At 40.4% G+C, this 25,502-nt stretch overlaps 2 long non-coding RNA genes across 2 annotated transcripts; both read left to right on the forward strand.

Annotated features, from left to right (window-relative positions):
* Positions 1–2,747: 2,747 nt before the first annotated feature.
* Positions 2,748–5,787, forward strand: LOC115095050. Its single transcript, XR_003857678.1, has 3 exons — positions 2,748–2,880; positions 3,897–3,950; positions 5,590–5,787. It is a non-coding gene; the product is annotated as an uncharacterized LOC115095050 (long non-coding RNA).
* Positions 5,788–20,870: 15,083 nt separating this feature from the next.
* On the forward strand, positions 20,871–25,119 carry LOC115096132. Its single transcript, XR_003857989.1, has 3 exons — positions 20,871–21,017; positions 23,217–23,270; positions 24,839–25,119. It is a non-coding gene; the product is annotated as an uncharacterized LOC115096132 (long non-coding RNA).
* Positions 25,120–25,502: the final 383 nt, after the last annotated feature.

A 25,502-nucleotide genomic window follows, 5' to 3' on the forward strand; every position in this document is an offset into this window, starting at 1 on the left:
AGTCTATTGCACGGAGAGTTAATTTCTTCTCTCTCCCTAGGGGATGAAGACTCCTGATTGATGTTCTTATATCCAACCTATGATGAGAATGTAACCCAAACCTTGGGTGCGGACTGCACACTGCTGGGGCCATAAAACAAATTTGTTGTCTCTTCAGGGCTAGAACCACAGGCTAACTCGAACACAACCTCTTAACCCCAAGGCCTGGATTCTTTGTTGGGTGGGAGAAAAGGTTACCCAGGGTCTCACAAGCTCCTACCAAGTAAAAGTGTAAAAATCCTGAAAAATCAATCCAGTGGACTTATGGAATCACCTTCCAAGCCTGCTTGGGTTCCCCAGGCTGGGTGTTCCATGTTCCTCCAAGTGGGCCTGAAAATCCAACAGCAAGAAACACACCTACTGCCTCCTAACTGTCAGCAAACCTAAAGGGACTGCCCACAGTCTGTCTGTAGAGAACTGCTTAAAAAACCTTCCTAGGGGGATGGCTATTCCAGCATCCTCAAAAGGAGGAGCTGCCCAGAATGGTAACCTCCCCCATCCTCTAACCTAAGAGTTCACCCAGGGCTTAATGGTAATGCGTCCATAGGGGCCGTTACAAGATGATATGAACAAGAGGAATAGAAGTAAAAATTGTTTTATTTAATGTAGAACTATTCAAAAACTAGTTATATGTATATAGTATGGTTATAAAAGATATTAAGCATTTAATGAGAGACAAAACAATATTTTAGTGTCTATAGTAGACACATCTGTTGAGAAGTACTGTACTAAATAACATATGCAGATCTTCTGTCTGGCCAGCACAGAAGGGGTTTGAGGGACATTTCATTACAGAGCAAACATACATTGAATAACTGTTTTATTTATTTATTTACTTTTTGTTTGGATTTATTACCTGTCTTTTTGAATAGGAAATTCATCCAAAGCTGTGAGCTTTATATTAGAAATGGTAACATATCAGAAATCAGTAGCATCTTACAATTCTAGTCTGAATGAGATGAAACTAAAGACTAAACCTGAAATAAATAAACAATAATGACTACAGTTAAAATAACTTTAAATAGACAATATCTTGCTTGCTAAATATTTTCAGTGATAAGGATAATTACAAATATTTATGCCCAGATCAGACATAGCATGATTGGTGCAGATAATTTTCTGAATTTTTCCTGATATTTTCAGACCATGTCAAAGCACAATCCATGTTGAATGATAAATATCAAGGACATGGATACTTAATTAGAAAAGATATGAGTTACTCTCATGCTTATCAGTTTACAAGACTGTAAAAGTCGGGGCCCTCAGATGCTGTTTGAATACAATTACCCTTAACCGTTGCCGTGAAAGCAGAGAGCAATGTTGGAGATGCATCAAAGTATAAGGCTTAGGGGTAGATTTTTTAAAAATACGCGTGCGAGTCCAGTGCATGCATGTTATAAAATCGGGGGTGGCGCGCGCAAGGGGGGGGTCGTCGAAATTGGCAACTTTCACGCGGCAATGCATCGGGGCTTTCTCCAGTTTCCTCCCAGAGTGGACTGGGAGGGAACGTCCCTACCCCCTACCCTATCATCCCTTTCCCTTGCCATCTCCTCCCCACCCCCTAAACCTAATCTACCATACCTTTTTTGTTTGTTCTGCAAGTTGCTGCTCCTCCAGAGCAGAAGCAACTTGCGCACGCCGGCCAGCTGCCATTGTGTGCTCCCCCAGCACAGCGGCAAATGGCCGCTGTATCGGCACCTCTAGCCCCACCCCTCCCTGCCCCCCCAGACCTCCCCTCTCTACCCCCCTGGACCGCGCCCTTTTCAGGCCCTGGCACTTACTCATGTCCTGGGGTTTACCCGCATGGCTGGGCCCATTTGAAAATGGGCCCAGCCATGCGTAAAGCCCGGCCACTCGCGTAAACTCGATGATTTACGTGTGCTGGGGTTTTAAAATCCGGCCATTAGTGATTAAGGGTAGTAAGTGCAGCATCAACTAGTTACCTCCATGTTTATTTGTTCCCCAAACTGTAAAAGTAGGGGTCCTCGTTGGTGGCTGTCTGAATCCAATTTCCCTTTTCTCACTGCTATTGAAGCAGAGGGCAATGATGGAGTTGCATTAACAGTATCAAGGCTTATTTGTTGAGGGTAACAACTGCCACACCAGCAAGTTGCCACCATGCACTCTTTTCTTTATTTCCATCCTCCAGCCTTTAGGGATCCACAGTGTTTTTCCCATGCCCCTTTGAATTCCTTGACTGTTTTCGTCTTCACCACCTCTTCCGGAAGAGCATTCCAGGCATTCACCACCCTCTCCAAGAAGAAATATTTCCTGACATTGGTTCTGAGTCATCCCCCCCTAGTTCTAACATTCAATGCACATTGACACTATAAAATAATCACTCTTGAAATTAGCTAACATGAGCTATACAAACTGTTTTGTAGTGTTAGATCTGAATATGTAAACTTATGAGTTTTACAAGAGGATCAATTAAGAAAGTGACTCACAAAAATGTCACTGAGTATCATTTGATTACTTATCATGTCACACAGAAACTTTTGTTCTAGGTCAATAACAGATACCCACCCATTGAGGAAGAAATCTAAAAAATAATATTTAATATATCTGTTTAACACATTTCTTAGTCATCAGGAATTGTTATAGATCATCAAGAGTTTCGCCAATGCAAAAATATTCTCCAATTGGAATCACTCCTATATAAAAGGAAAGCCTTCAAACAGCCAAGACAGAGCTTAGAGAATCTTTCTTCTGGTTCTTTTTCTAGAATCTGCCGGACAGTGCCAGAGAAAACAATGTCTGCCAAGGGTGGTCACGGTCAGTTCCAACAACAGTCACAGTGCTCACAGCCATGCCAGCAAATACCAGACCAATGTCAAGATCGTAAGTATTATCTTATTAAGAACATTTAAGGCAATTGTTCCCAAACCAGTCCTGGATGACCCCCAAGCTAGTCAGGTTTTCAGGATTTCTTTAATGAATATACATGAGGAACATTGACATGCCTCCTTTGCATGCAAATTTATCCTATACAAAAGGATTACATATATCCTGAAAACCTGGCTAGCTGAGGGTCCTCTAGGACAAGTTTTGAAACCATTTATCTAAGGAATCTTGCATTTGTTTAAATATATTTTGTTAAAAGATTTTCAGCAGCTAAGAAGGAAAACGAATATATAAGAACAAAAATTATTTTTCTATATTAACAGTAATCTTGTCCTTAATTAATAATTAAAGGTAGAATGTCTAGTGTTTAGATAACAATTTTTCTATACTTAGAGATAAGTATAATGCGCAAAAATGACTGCATATGTGTGTAAGTGAGCCGTGATACATGCAACAATCCATAACATTACATAAAAATAGCCCAATCACATCTCTGAGCCAGAATGTAAAAAAATGAAATTATTTAGTATCAAATAATGTTATGAAAAGCCAGGTTTTTAGGGCTTTCTTGAATGTCTTGATGTTAGTTGTAGTTCTTAAGAGTTCAGGCATTGAATTCCAGGAATCCAGCCCTTAAAGATAATAATCCACTATGCCTAGGTTTTGATCAGTTATACATATAACAAAGTTCAATAAAAATGTACAGAAGAGCAGACAGTATGGGTAGCGACACAGCAGCCAAACACATTTATGGAAATGTAATCCTTTCTTGGCTGGGAGCAGCATACCTATGGGCAATTTAATCTTCTTTCCCTGCCTGACTCTACTACATATGGGCGGTTCCCCAAAGAAAGATGCAATCCATCACTTTAGACAAGTTTATATTAATTCAGTAAATTATTTTATTAAAAATAAATGTATCAGATAAAAATTAGGAAATAAAGCTTAATTCTAAATTACAACCTGAAAAATGCAAACTAGTTCTTTTTACAGTTATCTTCTCTTGATTTCAGCATGCGCACCTGTACAGCAGTGCCAGGATCAGACCCCAGAGTGCCTTAAGTCAGGTATGAGAAATTATATTTGATAAGAGAAATGTTTGACCAGCAGCAATTTATTTTAGCTTTGCCAATAATCTTTATCATTTTTAAATAAAATTATTTCTTGTCAACAATTGCCCAGTTATAAAAATATCCAATTAGATATACTAATAAACTAATAGTAGCCACAAATTGAAACCAATTAACACTAAAAATGAATAAATATGTATATTTTTTAAAAAGACGAAAAACAGAATCTAAACCCCCCTAAAAAATCACTGCCATGGCTATGTTCTTTGTCTTGATTGGGTTTTTTAAATAAAATCCTTGGGGTGAATTTTAAAAGCTTGGCATGCGCCATAGCCGGAGATATGCACCAGAAGTCGGGCTGGCGCGTGCCACATGGATTTTAAAAGGCACCCGTGTATGTCCGTATCTCCCAAAAAAGGGCAGGTGGGTGAGCATAGTCTGGGTGGGGCGTTGGTGTTCCAGTATTTATGATTAAAACCAGAGTGTAAATTCTTACATGCACAAGGGCACGCCGGGGTCCCCTACCACGTGACTCTACTTCTGCTATGGATGGTGTGTAAGTCCTGAAACAAACAAACTAGGCTAGTCAGCAGGGTTTTAAAGGTAGGGACTAAAAGGGTAAAAGGGGGGATAATTAACTGGGGGAGGGGGGTAGGAAGTCCTATCCTTTACATGGGTGAACTGGAAAAAAAAAATTGGGGAAATTGGTAACTGTGTCGGCACACATGTCAACTAAAATCTCCCTGCTTACAGAGCAGAGGCTGCATTTGCACGCACATTGTGTGCATCCATATAAAATTGTGGGCATATTTACACGCATGCAGCCTATTTTATACCATGTGCGCATATACGCTCATATGTTATACAATGGCAGCGTCCTTTAGCACAGGACGCCATACATGTGTACTTGTGTCCCTGCGCGCCAGTATCAAAGTTATCGACCCTATGTTGTCATATCTACTATTGATTAGGTTCAGTTTGTTGTTATTATTTTATTATATCTCATTATTTTTTATAATTGTAATACAGGTGTGTATACTGAATATTTTGTTTTTACTCCCTCATCTTTTCTCTTTGCCATGAGGTTTTGTATTATTTTTTGTCATCCTCATGATTGGCTATTGCCTCCTCTTTCATTAGTTGCCTCATTAGTAATTACCCTGCAGAAAGGGAACTGTATAAGGCAGAGAGTGGAGCAATACGCATTTACTGAGCTATGGAATCAGCATTTGTTCTGCTCTTCATACTTCCAAGTAACTTATATTTCTGAAGTACTACGTGGCAGCATAATATTTGAGAACATTAGCACCAGATACAAACAAGGGAAGATCTGTTCTTTGAAATTGAATTAGAGTATTTTATCAAAACCCATAAAATATTTCTACAGATTTATTTTATTGATCTATATGAAGTCTTGAGCAGAAAAATGAGCATTTGTTGACAGATATCTGTAATAAGAACATTTTCCAATTTAGCAATCCTATAACTGTTTCATGATATTTGCAAGGAAGGCACACATATAAGAACTCACGAGAACTGCAATCTTCTTTCAGTTTTTCTATACTATTTTGTGCCACAAAAACGAATCCAGAACAAAAGTGGTATTTACTAATATTGTTTCTCTATTTCACTGCAGTTCCCTGCCAGTCATACCAATCCCAGTGCCAGGAGCAGGTGAAACCCTACCCTGGTGGATGCAAGAAGTAAAGATTGGAATGTTAAAAACACAGAGTAGAAGAAGGAATGTTGAAGAAGCCACTAGATGCTATTCTTTATGTATAAAATCAAGAAATAAGAATGTTGAGGAATTACAGTACATCAACTGAATTATATCTGTTTTGTCATTAAAAAGAATATGTTTAGTTATTTATTCTCAAAGCATTTTTATTGATCAATATCCATCCATCCAATAAAGATATTATCAATGTTTTATTGCTCTGCTGTCTCTGAACTACTTTATTTCAGTTATGATCTGAGCATTCATGTGTTATGAAGCATAATTTAAACATTATTAATTAAAATCTGCAAGATTTCACATTGCAGTTCAAAGATGACAGTAGTTCATCAAGATCAAGTCACCTCTAGATAGCCACACTAGAAAATATTAGTTAGTGGTAAATCAAAAGGTGCCTAAACAAAACGTTTCTGACCCCCCTAAGATAGTCAATAGATATCAATTAGAATCTTACTTATCTGAATAATTATTCATCTACTAATGTTGCTATTAAAGCAATCTACCAGTGCTACAGGTAGCTGATGCATGCTGAAAGCATATGTCTTTGAATTTTTAACTGAAGAAAGACAAAGTATGCAGAATAGTCAAAATTAAAAATAGAAATCTAATATTCTACAATCTATACAATAAAGACTAAAACTGATTAATATTAAAGATATTTTTGTTTGACATCTGAAACACTGTAAATCCTAAAAATGTTCCTTTGTATCTAATCTAGAAGCCAGTGTACTAAAGTGTGCTGAAATTCATACAGAAGTTTAAATTTTATGCACATGAGTTTTCTACCAAAACTCATATGCAAATGAGAATGTTAGACGGACAGAATTTTCCTATGGACAACTTTACAAAATTATATCTACACCTCAATAAGGGATTTTGCAACATCCAGCCTGTGAAAGCTATTTCATGCATATTTTAGTTAATGAGATGCTTTGCACGATTTTGAATCACAGCAGCTCCTAATCTTTGAATTTGCATGCAAAGTAAAAAATAATTCAAAATCTGGTTTGTGTGTAAAAAAGGAAATTTGTGTACCTAATCCCAACTAAGATCACATGTTGCTATATTTACATGCAAAATGGACTTTGTAAATTTCAGGGCACCTTAGTACATCATCCTTCTAATCTGTTGCCCTTATAAATAAAGTTATTTTAGAACTACTGCTGAGCAGTTGTTGTGATTCTGCCTGTTGTGCAGCCTCCCAACCACCAGAGGTCCTTGGAGAGCTGCTTCTACTCTCTCTCCAACTATAGTTTCTGTGACCTCATGACTCAGCAAGGCCCAGCTTATTTAACCCTGCTTCTGTGATTGCTTGAGGCCTTATTATCAAGTCTGCTCAGCTCTCTGCTTTACCCCACGTTTATGTATGCTCTGCGGCCTCCCAAGTCCTTCTGCTTTTGCCTTGCTCATTGGCTTCGTTAAGATGTATGTTCCAGTATTGCTCAGTGGTTTCTCTAAGCTTTCAGTTCCGGTATTGCTCTATGGCTTTCCTAAGCCTTCTCTGCCAGTATTGCTCTGGGGCTTCCCTAGGCCCTCTGTTCTAGTATTGTTCTGTGGCATTCCTAATCTTACCACTCTAGTTTAGCCACTTGGCTTCAGCCTAGCTCTGTGGCCTTCTCAAGCCTTTGCCCAAGTGACCTCCAGGTCTCCCATGTACATCCTCTGGTCTAGTCTCTGTCTTGTCTGTCTTGTCCTGTCCCAGTATCCAACCATTGTTCCTGACCCAGTCTTGTCTCAGTTATAGTCCTGCTCCAGTCACAGCCTACTCCAGTGTTCCAGAGTCCCAGCCTACTTCAGTGTTCCAGGTCCCAGCCTGCTCCAGAGACCCAGCCTACTCCAGTGTTCCAGGTCCCAGCCTGTTCCAGTATCCTAGCCTACTTCAGTGTGTCATGTCTCCCTGCATCTAGTTCCAGACTCCAGCTCCATGCTTGCCTTTGGTTCCAGCCTTGCCTTGGCTCCAGTCTCCAGTCCAGTACTAGCCTCAATCCAAGCCCCTGTCAGTCCTGCAGGCTACCAGAATCCAGGGGCTCAACCTCAGGTGAGGTGGCTAGTATAGGCCGAAGATTCCCTAGCCTAGTTTTGTCTTGCCCTATAGCCATGGACTGTCCCCATGGGGGTTCCCCAGCCTAGAGGGGTCCTCAACCTCTACAGGCGTCAACCGCAACAGCAGTCCACAATTACTGGGAACAAAATGGCTAGAAGTGCATCCCTATGCACAGAGAGGAAAGTATGCCTTATAGTGAGTTATTCTCCTGACATACACTACCTCTGATTGACCTATTTAATAAAGACCTACAGAACTGTCTAGGCATCCCCCATGAATACTGGTTACATATGAAATTCCTTTTCTGTAGACCAATCCAGTCCCAATTTCATTGGATGCCAAAAAGCTACTCAACAGAGCAGAATGGCCTTGTTTAGAAGTTTGGTTTGGTAAACCCTTCAGAAATCATATTTAAGACAATATATAAAAATCCAAGTGAAAAAATAAAGCTAAACTTTTTTTTCAGCAGAAAATAAATCAGTGTTATCCACATTCCCTTATACTCTTTGGTACTGCTTTGAACCAAATTCATTATTAACTGAGCACTTAAACAGAAGTAAAGGGTTTGAGAGCAGAGGACAGAGACAATAAACTTGTTCCCCATTCAGATGTCTTACTTCTCATGCTAATTCAAAGAATTATAGGCTCCTTTTGGTGAGATCTCTAGAAACAAGCTGACTTGGTCAATATCAGAATACTTGTCTTTGGCGGCAGATCCTCAGTGATTAAGGTTGGACTTTTTTTTATATTAGCCATAATGTATCCAAACTGAAATATCAGGGCATATTTTTAACAAAGGCAATACAGATATGGACTCAATTAAGTATTGGTTTTGTAAGAAGCAAAGTTGAAGATGGGAAGTCCTGAATTGGCCTACTAGCAGAGGTGGTGGAGGTCATCACTATGGTAGATTTTGGGCACACTTGGGACAGAGGTGTGCAAGCAAAAAAATTTCATCTCATTTAGGTTTTCTTACATTTTTTTTTTTAAATTTTTATTTATATATTTTCAAAGTATTAAACAAAAAACATCTTGAGCAATAACCAGAAATTGAAAACAGAAAAATATAGGTGAAAAAAAGAAAATAAAATCAAGGCGTCACTTCCAACTTTACTCTTCAAATATGGGGTTATAATTTCACCACCCTAGGTTAAATACAATATAAGAAAATTATTAGTAAAACTCCTCCAAAAACCCTTACATAATACCTCAGACATGTAAAAATAACCTATATACTTCTAGGAGAAAAAGAGAGTGTTAATATCTTCAAATCAAAAAACAGCATATTATCATATTGCTCTAAAGGACAGCACTGAAATCCTTGGCTCAGTGTGCAGCAGTAGTCAAAAAAAGCAAATAGAATGTTAGGAATTTTTTTTTATTCTGCTTTTTGCCACTTCAAAGTGGATTACATTCAGATACTGTAGGTATTAGGAAAGGAATGGAGAATGTCATAATATCTCTGTATCACTCCATGATAATACTGCACCTAGAGTACTATATCCAATTCTTGTTGACTTGACACATCTTAAAAAAATATGGAAATGGTAAAGAGAATGGTAACAAAAATGATACATGGGATAATATGGTTCTCCTATAAAGAAAGGCTAAAGAGCTTAGGGATGTTCAGCTTGGAAAACAGTCAGCTGAGGGGGGGATATGACAGAGGTCTATAAAATTATGAGTAAAATAGAATGGGTAAATGTGAATCGGTTTTTAACTTATTTTTTGCTTAGTAAATGTGCTTGTGCAATTTATAAAGAACAACAAGTTATCAAAAAATGTTTGAACAGTCTAAAGAATAAATGGGCAGATTTTAAAACATACGCGTGCGCCTCCATGTGCGCACGCTACCCAGTGTACGCACATGGACGCATGATTTTATAACATGTGCGCACAAATGGCCGCTGTACCAGCCGCCTCCGGCTCAGCCCCTCTCTGCCCCCCCCCCTGCCACTCCCTACCCCCCGGACTGCCCCTTTTCTTGGACCCGGCACTTCTGCCACGTGACTGGAGTTACGCACATGGGCGGGCCCCTCTGAAGATGCGTGCGGTGCGTGCAATGCCCAGCCACGCGTATAACCCCTATTTTCCCCGCATGCAGGGGATTTAAAATTTAGATGGAAGTGCATTACTTATGCTCAAAAATCACAATCAAATAAAGCCCAAAAATAAAGGTAGTACAGTGCTTACTTGTACCCAAAAATGTCCGACATGGGCTTCAGGGGCATCAATTGTAGTTGGAAAACATTGTAGCCCATGAACCCATGTCCAAAGTACATAGATCTTGTCAAGAATTAAAGGCAATACTGATTGGCTGCAGACTGATTTGTGCTCTCTATAAAATAAAGCATTGTATTTAAAAGAACTATGGGGTGAAACCATTTTCAAAAGTTAGTTAAAATCACTTATAGCAGGAAAATATTTTTAAGCATGCTACTTAGAAAAAACAAACTTACTGTCCTAAGTACAAATTGAAGTACTGCAAAACGTAGAGCCTCGCTGCAGGCGGCTTCCTCCTATGCTGCCATCGCTCTAAAGACGTTAGTGGTGCTTGAAGGTTTTTAAAGATGGCTGACAGGAAACACCCTTCCGACATCATCAGGAAAAGCTTCTGACATCATTGGGAATGCCCGCCGCCGACGGCAAAGGGAACTACCTCTAAAGGCAATAAAAGTACATCTCCAACGTGAAAGAAAACTTGATCAAAGAAACACAGCCCATTCTGTTTCCTTATTGAGTCCATGAGGAAACTCAGTATTCAAGTTAAAAATCCAAGTTTGTTCTTTTTGGGCTAGAATGAGGGCCCAAAAAGAACAAAGATTTACACACATAAAAATTAGCATAAATGCACATAAGTAACCTCTACTCATGTATTCCAAATTTTATAAAAGTAGAAATTATGAGCCGGATTTTCAAAAGGTTACACACGCCGGGCCTATTTTCAAAAAGCCCGGCGACGTGCATAAAGCCCCAGGACACGTGTAAGTCCCGGGGGTTGCAAAAATGGCAGGGAGGGGTCAGAGGCTTCCGGCACAGTGGCCATTTGCCGCTGTGCCAGGGATCGTGCGCCAGCAGTCGGCTGGCGAGCGCAACTTACTTCAGCCCCAGGGAGTGGCCTAGGAGGGAACGGAGGAAAGCAGTGTGGCTTGGCGCATGCTCAGCAAGCGCAAGGTGCACAATTATGCACCCCCCTTGCACGCGCATGTTAGAAAATCGGGTATACATGTGTGCGTGCTGGGTAGTACGCACACATGTACGCCCGTGCACAAGTCTTAAAATCTACCCCTAAGTGCATATATTCACTTTCGTGCACACATTTGTGAGTGTAAAAAAGTGGCGGTCTGTGGAATTTGTTGCGACCGTCGCTGCCCAACATCTTCACTCTGCCCTCTTTACCTCTGTGGCGACTCCCTCCAGGGTTGAAGGACGGCTGGCTGCCAGGGCGTCTCCCTGCCATCTTTCTCCGGCGACCCCGGGCCGGCTCGATGCTGCAGATCCACCATGTTGCCTGAAGCCTAGGGCGCGCGCGTGCGCTCCGAGTGAAGTACCAGCAAGGGCGCGAACCTCGGGGCGTCCCCCTGAGATGACATCATCTGCTTCCGATATTTAAAGGTCTCTGATATCGCTACTAGTTGAGTTAGCAAGGGTTAAGGTTCAGATTGGGTTCCCTGCCTAAGCTACTCTGCCTCCTCGGACTTACCAGAGGTACCCACTCCTTGGGGGCCTCAATCTCTCTTTGCCTTTCAGGTTACAGACGGGAATCGGTACTCGCTCCTTGAGGGCCCTAGTTCCTGACTATCTGCTGATTCTCTTCTTCCTGGAAGTCATCATTTATCTAAATCATTGTGAATTACCATCGCTCTCTCAGAGCTTTCCCTGGAACCAGGTACTCACTCCTCGAGGGCCTATTCTTTCCTGCTCCTGAGCTCCCTGAGACCAATTTGTGAGTGTTGTCATCTAGTTCTGTTCATGAACTCTGCATACCCTGCCTACTCACTGTCTACAGTTTCTCAACAGCTCAGCCATCCAGCGATCGCTGTTACAGTATCTGAGGGACTACAGCCCTACCGGGCACTTCAGCTCACTACTGCCACCTCTAGTGGTTTCTAGACCTGTTTAATAAAAGAAATAGTGTGTGTCTGTCTCCATACTCTAAGCCTAGCCGGTGGTCCCTCTCGGGATCTTCCCCCGGGGGCGTGGTCATCTGCCATCGGCCCAAGGTTCCACTTACTACTCTCTCTGGCAGTCTATAACAATGGATTGCTAAGTCCGCCTACGGAATACATCAGATTGACACCCCTATCTGATTGCTCCTCCCACCAGCATGGTGGATCATGACAGAATTCTAGGGGGAGGCAACACTTACATGCGTAAATTGCCAACACGTGAACATTTGCCAATTTAATCTCATGTTTTTACATCTGCTAATTATCTGGCTTAAGTGATATTAAACATGTTAATTGTGTACTATTGGCTGGGTGGAAAGTCTGGATGAACTGGGGGAGGGGGATTCAGGCTAAAGAATTAGGAAGGTCTCAATGACCTGGGGAAGGACTGGGTGAACTGGTGGACTAATTGGTAAAATTGGCAATTTCCTTGATGCACACATACTTTAAAAATATATCAACTAACATGTGGAAGTCCTGATATACATGAGTAAGTCCTATTTTACTTTCATGATTAAAATATAGGCAAGTATATTTTTAAAATAAGTAGTAAAAATATGTGTGTTCAATGCATTGAAATACGTGCAAATACATGCAATGCATTGACAATAATGCTACATTCGCACATATGTTGAGAGGTAAAAATATGAATATTTTATAATATGCATGGGTTATAATATACTATGGTAAAACCACATGTGGCCCTATAGATACATTTATGCCACCACATGCATTTGTTTGAAAGTTATCCTTCCTTTCTATAGAATTGATGATAAAGTGGGGCCTTGATCATCTTCATTTGTATAATCTCCTAATTTAAAGATGATTTGCAGATGGAAAACAGGAAGAAACTAATTGTCAATGATGTGCTGGGAGGGCTTCCAAGTGGAGCAAAGTTGGTGAGGGTCTTTCTTAACAAATTTGTAACACATTACTGAGAACAGTGTGAATAAGTGAAGGGGGATTTGTAGAAGGGTCTGTAAAAAGCATATTTTAGAAAGGAATATTTTTACAGTATGTGATACTCACAAACTCAGCAGATGTTTCTCTTTTTTCTCACAGATGACCAAATTGGTAGACAACTGCTGAAAAAGCATTCAGTGAGTGCCTGATCTTCTGACTCAGATTAACTGAAACTATGTAGAATTTTCATATGGAAACATGGAAATTAAATCTTCCCATTATGACAAAAGCAACTCAACCTGCAAAGTGAGAACCACCCAGAATTGTTCATAATTATTGTTACTCAGATCATTCAGCAATAAAGTACAATATTTGTTCAGACATGAAAATGAATGAATACAATTTCATAGCTCAAACCTCTATAAAGAAATACTGTTTATATTTTTGAAACTATTTCATACATTATGATCTAAATTAAAATATATATCCATTCATATCTATGGGTTAGACTGCTGTCTTTTTGCAGACGACATCTAGTTAGTGGAAACCATGGACACTAATCAAAATGCCACTATAGATAATTTAAATACAGGTTTGCAAGTTGTGGCAATTAGATTAGACCAAAATAGGCTTAAACTTAGCCCAGAAAATTTAGATGTGCTCTGGATGATAGATGAAAGAGATAACTTTTAACTTTCCCTTCATTATCCAAGGCTATGGTAATGCCTAAGGAAGTTGTTAGCAGTTTAAAACAAAATTAGATTCTCAATTGTCAATACATGCTCAGGCATCCCAAGTGGTGAATACCTGTTTTTTTCTTATAACTTTTTATTTATAAATTTCAAACTGCAATATCTAAGACATGATCTTGAAAAAGTAAACAATAATTAGACAATATAACAAGAATTCAGGAAATTAATATTAAAGAAATTTAAAAATGTTCAGTTCACCCCAGTCCTCAAAAGAAAGGGGATTCAATATCACCATCCAACGGAAAGAAAAAAGGAAAAGGTCAGCATATCCTAGTAGCTCATCACTAATTTAAAACAACAAACTATCTTAAAATATACATTACTGTGCTGCAAGTTAGGGAATTAAAGGAAAATCTTCCTGCAAAGACATCACTAATAGGTTCATTTTCCAAGGTGCGATAGCCCATTATCGCGTGCATTAAGTCGTAATCGCACATGATAATGCCCTAACGCACTAGGGGAAGGGGTGGAGTTAGGGAGGAGTTTGGGAGGGGTTTAGGGAAATGGGGCGGCGGCACCACTGCCGGCGATAATGTTTTGGATACTATCGCTGGCAGTAGCGCAGAAAATAGCACCACCTTTTAGCGTAGTGCTATGGGGGCGATAGTGTGCACACGGCTGCACCGCAGCAGGTGAAACTGCACCGATGCGGCTGGCTACACAATGGTGCCCCCCCTGCCCGTTTTTTTGCCCCCACCCCCTTTATCACGGCAGCTCATCATTCTGCAGGAATGATGAATCTAGGCCTAAGGCATCTAGTCAACTGACTAGGTTCAAAAAATGTAGGAAACATCTTTATATCTAACATAATATTTGCAAGGAAATTTTAAAAAGAACAGTGCCCTAAGCTGCAAAATTTTTGGACGTATCAATAGAAATTGTTCCTTCTCTTCTGGGTTTGTCTAACGATATCAGGAAACACTTACATTTTGTAGTTCAAAAAGATCTCAGAGCAATGTCTAAAGTAAAGTTCCAGCATCCGGTCTCTGTCTGGTCCAACACTAGAGAGACTATCAAAGTAGCTGGTTTGGCCATACCACTATCTAAAGCCTCAGGTAAGTCCGAAACATCTAAATTGGCCTCTTCCACTTAAGATAATAATTGTCCCCCATCTCTACTCCCTCTTGTTTTTTCTTAAAGGGAGGAATTTAATAGACTTTAACCATTGGTGTGGCCAATTGATATAACTACTTCACTTCTTCCCACTCCCTGACCAGCAAGCCGTTACTAGAGTGTCATCAGCATGCGACTTTCCTTGCTATAGATTTCAGCCAGATCCAATGGAGGTTTTCTGTCTATTAAAGTCAATGATGCCATTGAGCAAAGGGGAAACAGGAGTACAACTTCCTCTTCCAATCTCTCCAGATGCTCTACTGCCGACAGTGAGGATCCACAGACAATATGGGCATCCATCGGTCCTGAAGGAGGATGCTCTGGAGGGGCCGCAGGGAGGGTCACATACCTTGCCTTTCTCTTCCATTCCATGGATAACAAGAAACTGATAATAGGCAATATAATAAAGACCACTCTAGAAGAGCTCAACATGCTGCCAGCTGCACCTCTGCCACCTTAAATCCCAGTGTTTTGCTAATGAGTACCTGTTTTATGGCCTTGATTTGTAGCTGTCAGATACATGCCTTCCTTGAAATAAAAGATCTAGTATTATTTATAGTCTATGTGCTTGTCTTAGGGAAGATAGATTATTGGAACTCCCTGTACCAGAGTTTTTCAGTAGTGAGATTAAAATGGTTGCTGCAATTACATAATACTGCCATACTCCTGAGTGAGGGTAAAAGGAGTACAGACCACGTCACTCCAATTCTTCATGAACTGCTTTAGTTACCAATTGAGTGGAGGATACAGTTTAAAGTTCTGCTTTAATCTTCAAATGTTTGCATTGAGGTATACCGCAATATCTACCACAACCATTTTCTTTCTACAAAGTCCATAGGCCCGTGGTTCCCAAACTGTGAACTGTGGACCCCTAGGAGTCAACCAGGCCATAACAGGTGGTCTGCAAGCTGTGAAAGAAGGAAAAAAAGCCTTCGCTAAGAAGAGCCAACAGCCCATCTCCAGACCCCATCCCATTGCGGCCGCAAAAGAGGAGGCCTGAGAAGCCACTGGTGCACCTCATCTTGCCAGTGGCTGAAGAGTAAAGGAGGCAGTCAGGCCACTAGTACACTCATCTCACTAGCGGCTGAAGAGTGAATGAGGCTGTGGAGCCACCAGTGCACCCCATATCACCAGCAGCCAAAGTGTGAAAGAGGTCGCAGAGCCATCGGTAGCCTGAGTTAGGAACAGGCCGCGGGACCCTTTCTCTCTCCCTGCATAATATTCTAGGGAAAAGATAAGAAGAGGCCCAGTGACAGAGAACATATGTGTGTGAGCGACAGCCTATGTGAATGAGAGAGAATAAGCTTGGTGTGTATGAATGAGAGAGAAATCATGTGTGTCAGAGAGGGAGCTTTTGTATGTAAGACAGTCGGCCGGATTTATGCGCGCAGGGCCCTCGCGCATAGGCCGCCGGCGCACGCAGAGCCCCGGGACGCGCGTAAGTCCCGGGGCTTCGTAAAGGGGGTGTGTCGGGGGCGTTGCGTAAATGACGCTGCGTTTCGGGGGCGTGATGCGGCGTTTCGGGGGCGGGTCCGGGGGCATGGCGCCGGCCCGGGGGCATGGTCAAGGCCTCCGGACCAGCCCCGGGTCGGGTGATGGCACACCAGCAGCCTGCTGGCAGGCGTAAATCTGCCAAAGGTAAGGGGGGGGTTTAGATAGGGCCGGGGGGTGGGTTAGGTAGGGGAAGGGAGGGGAAGGTGGGGGGAGGGTGAAGGAAAGTTCCCTCTGAGGCCGCTCCAAAATCGGAGCGGCCTCGGAGGGAACAGGCAGCGCGTGCGCTGGGCTCGGCGCACGCAGGTTGCACAAATGTGCGCCCCCTTGCACACACCGACCCCGGATTTTATAAGATATGCGCGTATCTTATAAAATCCAGCGTAAGTTTGTTCGCACCTGGTGCGCGAACAAAAGTACGCACTCGCGCAAAATTATAAAATCTACCCCTATGTGTATGATAGAAGGAGCATGTGTGTGAGAGTATGCGTGTATGAGAGAGAGGGAGCATTGTGGGTGCGTGAGAGCATGTAAGTATGAGAGAGGTAGAATATTGTGTGAGAGAGGGAGAATGTTGTATGAGAGAGAGGGAGTGTATGTGTGATGTGAGCATGTATATGTGTGTGTGAAAGAGGGAGCATGTGAATGAAAGAGAAAGAGAGAGCATGTGTGTATAAGAGAGAGGGAGCGTGTGCTTGAGAGAGAGGGAGTGTTTGTGTGGAATTGTGTTTGTGTGAGAGAAATTATGTGTGTGAGTGTGAACATGAGGGAGTGTGAAAGAGAGGGAGCATGTGAATGAGAGAGCATATGGTGTATAAGAGAATGTGTGTATGAGAGAGAGGGAGTGTTTGTATATGTGAGAACATGTGTGTATGAGAGAGGGAGCATGTTGTGTGGGAGAGAGGGAGTGTATGTGAGGGTGTGAGCATGTATGTATGTGTGAAAGACGGAGCATGTGAATGAGAGAAAGAGCATGTGTGTATAAGAGAGAGGGAGACTATGCTTGAGAGAAAGTGAGTGATTGTGTGTGTGTGAGCATGTTTGTGAGAGTAAGAGGGAGTGTATGTGTGGGTGTGAGCATGTGTGTGGGTGTGAGAAAAGAGGGAGCATGCGAAAGAGAGAGCAAGAGTGAGAGACTGAGAGGGAGAAAGCTTGTGTAAGTGTGGCACCATGTGTATACAAGAGAAAGCATATTTGTATAAGCATGTGTGATAGAGTAGGAGACTGTGTGTGTGTGTGAGTGAGAGTGAGAGAGAAAGAGGAGAAAGTCTGTGAACTCACCTTCCCAATCCTACTAATCCATGCCAATCTTAGGGTGATTGGACATCAAAAGTTCGCAGGTTTAGAGAACAGTGAAATTTTAAATCCTTATTAGTTTTAATTATTGGCTATTTGATGTGTCTGATGTTTTGAAATATTTTACTGTTTGGGAACTTTAAAATAAATTATGTGAGTTTTAAATTATTGGATGTCAGTTTTGAAAATTTCTTTTTATTAGTATGGTTTTACAGTTATTGATATTTTATATTTCTTGATTGTTTTATTTGATGTTTTATGAGGAATAGTGATGTTTCTGTATTTCCACAATATGCGCAGGTTCAATTCTCTTTCACACCTTCCCCCTCCCTCCCATTGCCCTACTTCCCCTTGTCCAGTTATTTGGATGTAAAAAAGACAGCAAACATTTGATGAAGTCAAAAGCTTTTATGGAATATATTAAGGCCGTAGCACAAGCTTAACTTTGTCAAAACTTATACAACCAATCTTAACAAACTTACATATTCATTATCAAACAACTATTACACAAGCAGAAGGTTTTGGGGTGACCATACCATTGGCTTTGCCGCCAATCCTCTTTTCTCTTCATTCTATGTTCTCGCCATCCTGGCCATTGAAGCCATCGTCTATTGGCGCCATTGATATGTGTTTTGGCCAGGGTCCCCATTCTGTAGAAGTTTGGGGACCCCTGACAATCTGCTTTTGCCTTCCCCCCACCGTTGAAGCGAGAGGTGGGAATTCCTGGAGACCCCATCTGCCGGGGCTAATCACTGCTCAAGGTTTGCTCACATTGATCACTCCTTTGTTTTGTCCTCCTTATCCTTTGGTCACCCCACCCTTGCTTGTGCTGTGACGATGATCTAACTATCCCTAACTTGTGAGGGGAGGGGAGTGGGTGGGAAAGCTGCTGGGCGTTTGTAGGTGAAAAGGGGGTTTTCCTTGTTTGTGGATGCTTTTAAAGGGCTCACGGTCTCCAATGAGCATGCCCCTTAATCTTTTCTTTTCCACTTCTTGTTTCTCGTCATTGCCTTCCCTGCTTTTCCTCCCTCCCCCTCTTTTCTTTTCCTCTAGACTCCTACCTGACTAATCCCCATTGTCTTGCCCTAGCCTCTAATCGGCTGTCCCACCCATATTGTGCCCTGCTCGGAACACGCGTCCCTTTACAGAAACTCAATATGTGCAGGTTCAATCCTCTTTCATACCACCCCCCTCCCTCCCATTGCCCTACTTCCCCTTGTTCAGTTATTTGGATATAATAAAGACAGCAAACATTCAATGAAGTCAAAAACGTTTATGGAATATATTAAGGCCGCAGCACAAGCTTAACTTTGTCAAAATTTATACAACCAATCTTATCAAACTCACATATTCATCATCAAACAACTATTACACAAGCAGAAGGTTTTGGGGTGACCATACCGTTGGCTTTGCCGCCAATCCTCTTTTCTCTTGTGTCTATGTTCTCGCCATCCCAGCCATTGAAGCCATCGTCTATTGGCGCCGTTGATATGTGTTTTGGCCAGGGTCCCCATTCCGTAGAAGTTTGGGGACCCCTGACAATCTGTTTTTGCCCTTCCCCCGCTGTTGAAGAGAGAAGTGGGAATTCCTGGAGACCCCAACTGCCGGGGCTTGTCACTGCTCAAGATTTGCTCACATCGAGGACTCCTTTGTTTTGTCCTCCTTATCCTTTGGTCACTATTTGATGTTTTATGAGGAATAGTGATGTTTCTGTATTTCCATTGTTGTAATACATACAGGTCTGGCTTCTTATGGTTTCCAGTTCAGTTTTTGTCTGCACTTGTATTTATACTTTTGGTCTCTGTATTCCATATTTCCAGAGGGCATGTCTGTGTTCTGCATGTGTGACGTAGGTGAGAAATTCTGCAGGCATGTAGTTTCTATAAATGGATCTATAGCAGCCTGACTTATTCTATGTTCCTAATAGGAGGTGAATTAGTATTTTAGGGCCTGTTGTAATATTTGAAGTGTTGCCTTTTCATAGATAAGGTTCTTACTGTTTTGCATTTGTGTATTATGGTATGGCAATTTTTGTATAGGCTCAGAGTACAGTTTTTGCAGGATTTTGTATTGTAAAATGTTTCTGGTAATGGATAGAGCTTGTGTTACTATTACTGAGGAGACAACAGAATTTGAATATTATTTTTCTTATGGTGAATGGTAAGGGGAAATGTCCTTGTTCTGGTCTGCATCTTTTGTTGGGGGAATTTCTGTGAACAGAGTGCAGCAGACAAGTGTTGAAAGTCCCAGATGCAGGTGTTTGTTGAAATGCCAAAACATAACTGTGTAGGGAAGGTGGAGACAGTTTCTGCATTATCATGCTCTTGGCCAATCTAAAATGTTTTCACATTTAAAAAAAAAATACTTTTTGAACGAACACTTTGAAAAGCTTCAGTTGGGACAGTTTGCTTAGAACCATTATACATACATCAGTGGAATTCTCGAGGCTGGTTTTTCTGCTTCATCCTCTTCCCACTGAACTCCTCTGTATTTATCTTAGACCTTTCAAATTCTGTCACCAATTTTGTTTTCATCACCTCCTCTGAGAGGGCATTCCAGGCATCCACCACTCTTTCTATGAAAAAAATATTTCCTGGCATTGTTCCTGAGTCTACCCCCTACTCCCCCACCCCCCAATTCATATCAAGACCCTTAGTTCTACAGCATCCTTTTCATTGGAAAAGATGTATTTCTTGTGCATTTTTAATAATTTTCAACTATTTAAAAGTTTGTATTATAGCCCCTCTGTCTCTCCTCCCCTCTAGGATAAAATATTTAGGTTCTCAAGTTCAGACTCCGCATCATTTTGGTTGCCTTTCTTGGATCATGTCTATCTGTTACCACTTTTGTAAAAAGGGACCAAAGCTAATTTTCTCCAATCTTGTGATACCACTCACATTTCCAAGGACCATACATCAATAAACATGGCAAGTAAATCTCAATAAATATAAAAAGAATGGAGAATAGGAGAAACATGGGAAACATTGGCACTATAGAAAAAAATTAATTCCTCAAACTAGAATCCTTTTGCTTCAACAAAGAAGTAAAATCTTCCTTCCAAGGTATCATGCCACAAAAAATCTTAGTAGTGTTCTACCAGGATGTTAAAGTCTTTTATCAACTTTGTAAGTTTTAGAAGAGGAAATATTATAAAAGTGACCCACAAAAATGTTATTTCTGAATATTGATTACTAGTTATATCAAACAAAATCTTCTGGCTTTGACTCATAACAAGGATATGCCCACTCATTGAGGAAGAAACCTAAACAAAAAATATTTATTATATCTGTATGACATATCTCTTAGTCATCAGTAATTGTTATGGATCATCAAGAGTTCCACCAATGCAAAAATATTTCCCAATGGAATCACTCCTATATAAAAGGTGAGCCTTCAAACAGCCAAAACATAGCTTGGAAAATCCTTCCTCCAGTCCTTTTATCTGATTCTGCCGCTCAGTGCCAGAGGAAGCCATGTCTGCCAAGGGTGGTCACAGTCATTGCCAACAGCAGTCACAGTTCTCAGAGCCATGCCAGCAAATACCAAACCAATGTCAAGATTGTAAGTATTCTCTTACCAAGAACATCTAAGGAATTTTGCATTTGTTTAAATAACTTTTGTTAAACCTTTTCAGTAATTGAGAAGGAAAAAGAAAATATTTTCTTCTATATTGAAGTTACAGGTAGAATATCTTGTGTTTAGCTAACACTTTTCTGTGATACATTGTTTGATCACTGTAAGTGTTCACTTTTAACTTGGCACATGTTAATTTTCCCTGTAATTAATATAGTTTATGTATCATTTATTGAGTTTTAAATCTAAGTTGGCACAAGCAACTGTCTTGATGCCCCTAGGGTTCTTAAAATCAGAACAAACACCATTAAGGATAACTTCCATATTCATATTTGGAGATCTAGTGACCATAATGGACTTGAAGAAAACTGAAGTCATTGTAGGCTGTGATATCTTTTAAAGAGCAAACAAAAAGATGGTGAAGTATAAGAGCTTAGAAGATCTCATGAGCCTTTTCATGACTTGACATCTGAAGAAAAAGTCTTTGAGATGTCCAAAGCTCATGTACTACAACATCTTTCTTGTTATTCCTTTAAATGGTATCACAACCTACAAAGACTTCAGGATATGCTTCCCCAACACCACCTGAATTATTTCAGGTTAACTATCAGACTTGCATACAGGACTCTGCTGACTGAACCATGATCTTCCTACTACTATTAATTTCTTTAGTCATTTTAGGAAATGCAGAGCTTCTCCAACAATCCATATGTTTGCAATTATTCATTTTTTTACGCAGGTATTATAAAAGTTCCTTACAATACTAAATGCTTTCTTCTGCAGAACATTTAGGACCTGATTCACTAAGGATTACCTCACATTCTATATTTATGAGACGATAATTTGATGATGCAGGCCTTTTATGATACTTATTCATATCTACATCAGATTTGATCAATTATATTAACAACAAAACAGGGTCATTCATCAAAATGCGATATGGCGTTAACGCATTATCGCATGTGTTAACGCCATAATGCATGTGATAATAATGCTATCACACGGTGTGAATGCAAATTTTGGGAAGGGATGGGATTAGGGAGGAGTTTGGGTGGGAATTATTAAAATGAGGGGCACTATCACACCGTGCTATAGCATAACGCATGCTATCGCATGGTTTTAACACCAGAAATAACTACACCTTTATTCCTGGCGTTAAGCTGTGCAATATGCCTGAAACGGCTGTATCACAATTTGTGATACATTTTTAGAATTGCATTTTGGCCATTTCTGGGCTTGGGAGAGAGAGAAAGAAGGAGAGTGGCATGAGTGAGTGAGTGAAAGAGCCTCTGGAGTGGCCATCACAGTGTGTAGCTATTTATATACCTATAGGAGGGGCATGGAATAGCTCGAAGTGAGGTGTTTGTGGTGGTTTAGGGTTTAGGAGCCAGTTTATCATGCAGAGTGAGATGTACAAACAGCACAGTACACCTCGGTGAAGATTTGACATCATTTGGAGTGAGGAAAGTCTCACAAAGATGAAATTTCTACTATGTTCTCTCACTCCTAGCTTGATGGACTCTATAACAGGGTACCATCAAGCTAGGCCAAGATAACATAGTACAAAATGTCATTTTTGTGAGACTTTCCTCACTCCAAATGAAGTCTAATCTTCACCGAGGTGTACTATGCTGTTCTTATGTCTCATTCTGCATCTAAAACTGGCCCTTAAACCCTTAACCACCACCAACACCTCACCTTGAGCTATTAAATGACCCTCCTATAGGCATATAAATACTTGTGTACTATGAAGGCCTTATAGACAGGTTATATCTCTCTCTCTTTCCCTATCTCTCTCACCATGAAATAGGAATTATTGTGGGCTTTGAAAAATTTAACACACCTTGCAAAGCAGTGTAGTATGGTAATTCTAAAATTTCCATAAACATGCTCCTTTTTCTTAGCATGGGCATTATTATCGCATTTTTAGGAGTCAGTTCCTTCTCTGACAGTGAGCAGTAGAGCAATGGGCAATTTCAGCATCTTTTCCATGCCAGCCTCTACTGCAAAAGGATAATTTGTGTAGAAAGTTAATTATATTATACACATTTACATTAACCCATTAAATTATTTTGTTAAAATTATACTACAATTATCAGATGTCTAACAGGAAATGAAGAGCAGTTCTGAATTACAGCCTGAAAAATGAAACTGCTTTATTTCACAATTATCTTCCCTTAATTTCAGCATGTGTGCCTATACAGCAGTGCCAGGATCAGACCCCACAGTGCTCTAAGCCAGGTATGAAAAATTATCTTTGATAAGGGAAATAAGTTTGACCAAAATCAATTTATTCTAATTTTTTAAATATTCTAGAGAATTTAAAAAAAAAAAGGAATACTTGGGATAATTGTCAAAGCCATTTATCTGCATAAAACCCAGTTTTATGTGTGTAAATGGCTGTTTTAAAACTGACCCCAGCTCAATGCACATGAAAGTATACGTCACTCTGTTTTGCATGTATTGCAAAAAGGAGTTCCAGAAGGCGGAGCTGGGGTGAAGTCAGCACTTATGCACATATTTTTTAAATTTTAAAACATATAAGGTTAATTTTCAAAGAGTTGCACACGTACAAATTGGCAGATGCACACACAAATGACCATACGAGTATTTGCATAAGTGCTATTTTATAAACCTCAAACGACGACGTGCAAGTATGATAGAGTACATTTGCTTGAATAAAAAAGGAGCAGGCCAGGGATGTTCTAGGGTGAGGCCAATATTTATGCATATAAATAGTTATTTTATAACCTCTAAAACACACGTACCTAAGCTACACCTTCTATGGTGGCGCTATTGGGTGCGAAACTGGCAGCGATCACACTGCGGCGGTGCGATCGCTGCCGGCTAGCGCAGGACCGCCCCCCGTTTCGGCCCCCCACCCCTCATTACCTAAAGTATCGCAGGCCTGCAATACTTTAGAAAATGAGGCCCTAAGTCTCAAAAACTGCCACTTGTCCAGCTAAGTAATGTAGCTGGATAAGTAATAAATCACTACTTATCTGTCTACATTGAAAATACATGCCATGTATCTTATAGATATGTGAGCATGTTGCTGGGTAGATGTAAGTGTATTTTATGTTGTGTGTGCACATTTGAGCATACGATATAAAATACATGAGTATGATTGTGCACATGATGTTTTAAAGTTAACCTCCCTGTGCGTAAATTACCCTGTGTAGTATACACTCTCCAAGGAGCACGTACAACTTTACATGAGGTAATGTGTGCATAGATTCAGCCAATTACCCAAGAATTTCCAAATTGAACTTTCATTGTAAGTTCGCTTCAAAAATCCTTGGTAAAGTTTGCTTGTACATTACACACGCTGACTTTAGCACTGTACAAGCTGTTTGAAAATTATTATAAATAATTGCCCAGTAGAAAGAGGACTGATGGAAAGAAAGGAGGATAAATGAATGTTTACTGAGGTATGCAATCAGCATTTCTTGCATTTTACACTCCGCCATGTAGCTTGCATTTCTGAAATACATGGCAATATGATATCCATAAGTAACCAACATCACGTACAAAAGAAGGTTTGATCTTTGAAACTGGATAAGATTATTGTACCAGGTCCCATAAAATATTTCGACAGGTTTATTTCATTGATCCATGAAGGGTTGCGCAGAGAAATAAGCATTGATCCAACAGTTCTCTGTATATAACCAGAAAAGATTTCCCATTTAGAATTCTTAAACCTGATTCATGATATCTGCAAGACATACATGTAAGAACCCATGAGCACTGCAGGCATCCTTCAGTATTTCTGAGGGGTCTACTAATACTGTTTCTCTATTTCACTGTAGATCCCTGTCAGCCATGTCCATCCCAGTGCCAGAACCAGGTGAAACCATTTCCTGGTGGATGCAAGAAGTGAAGAAGATTGAAATGTTAATAAAACAAATTGAAAGAAAAGAGATTGATGAATCCACTATATCTGTATTATTCCTTAAGTAAAGAATGAGATGAAAATGGTAACAAACTTTAATATATCAAGTGTTTGACATCTGTTTCATCATTTTAAACATCTGTTTAATTCTTCATTCTCAAAGCACAGACATTGATCATTACCCTTCTGTTCAATAAAGATATCACTTTTTATAGCATCTCCTGTCTTTCATCAACTACGTTATTTCATTTGCGAGGCGATGATTCACGCGCTGTGAAGCATAATTTAACATTATTGATTCAACTCTATGCGGTTCCATAGTTCAGTTCAAGGACATTAATTAGGGGAGTGAACAGACATTTGTTCATTTCATTTTGTTTTTGGGGAGGGGGTTTGTTTATTCATTTTATTATTTTGTTTTGCTTCTTTCTATTTATTTTAAAATGAAAAATAACAAAATGAACACCAACTTAAAAAGAAGATGTGGGTCCTATCAGAGATTTTAAAAACCATCCCATAAAAAGTTTAAACATAAAAATCCTTCCCAGCCTCTTGTTTCTGCTGCCTCTCCAAACCCTCTT

Source organism: Rhinatrema bivittatum, chromosome 7, assembly GCF_901001135.1.
Source record: "Rhinatrema bivittatum chromosome 7, aRhiBiv1.1, whole genome shotgun sequence".
Classification (NCBI taxonomy): domain Eukaryota; kingdom Metazoa; phylum Chordata; class Amphibia; order Gymnophiona; family Rhinatrematidae; genus Rhinatrema; species Rhinatrema bivittatum.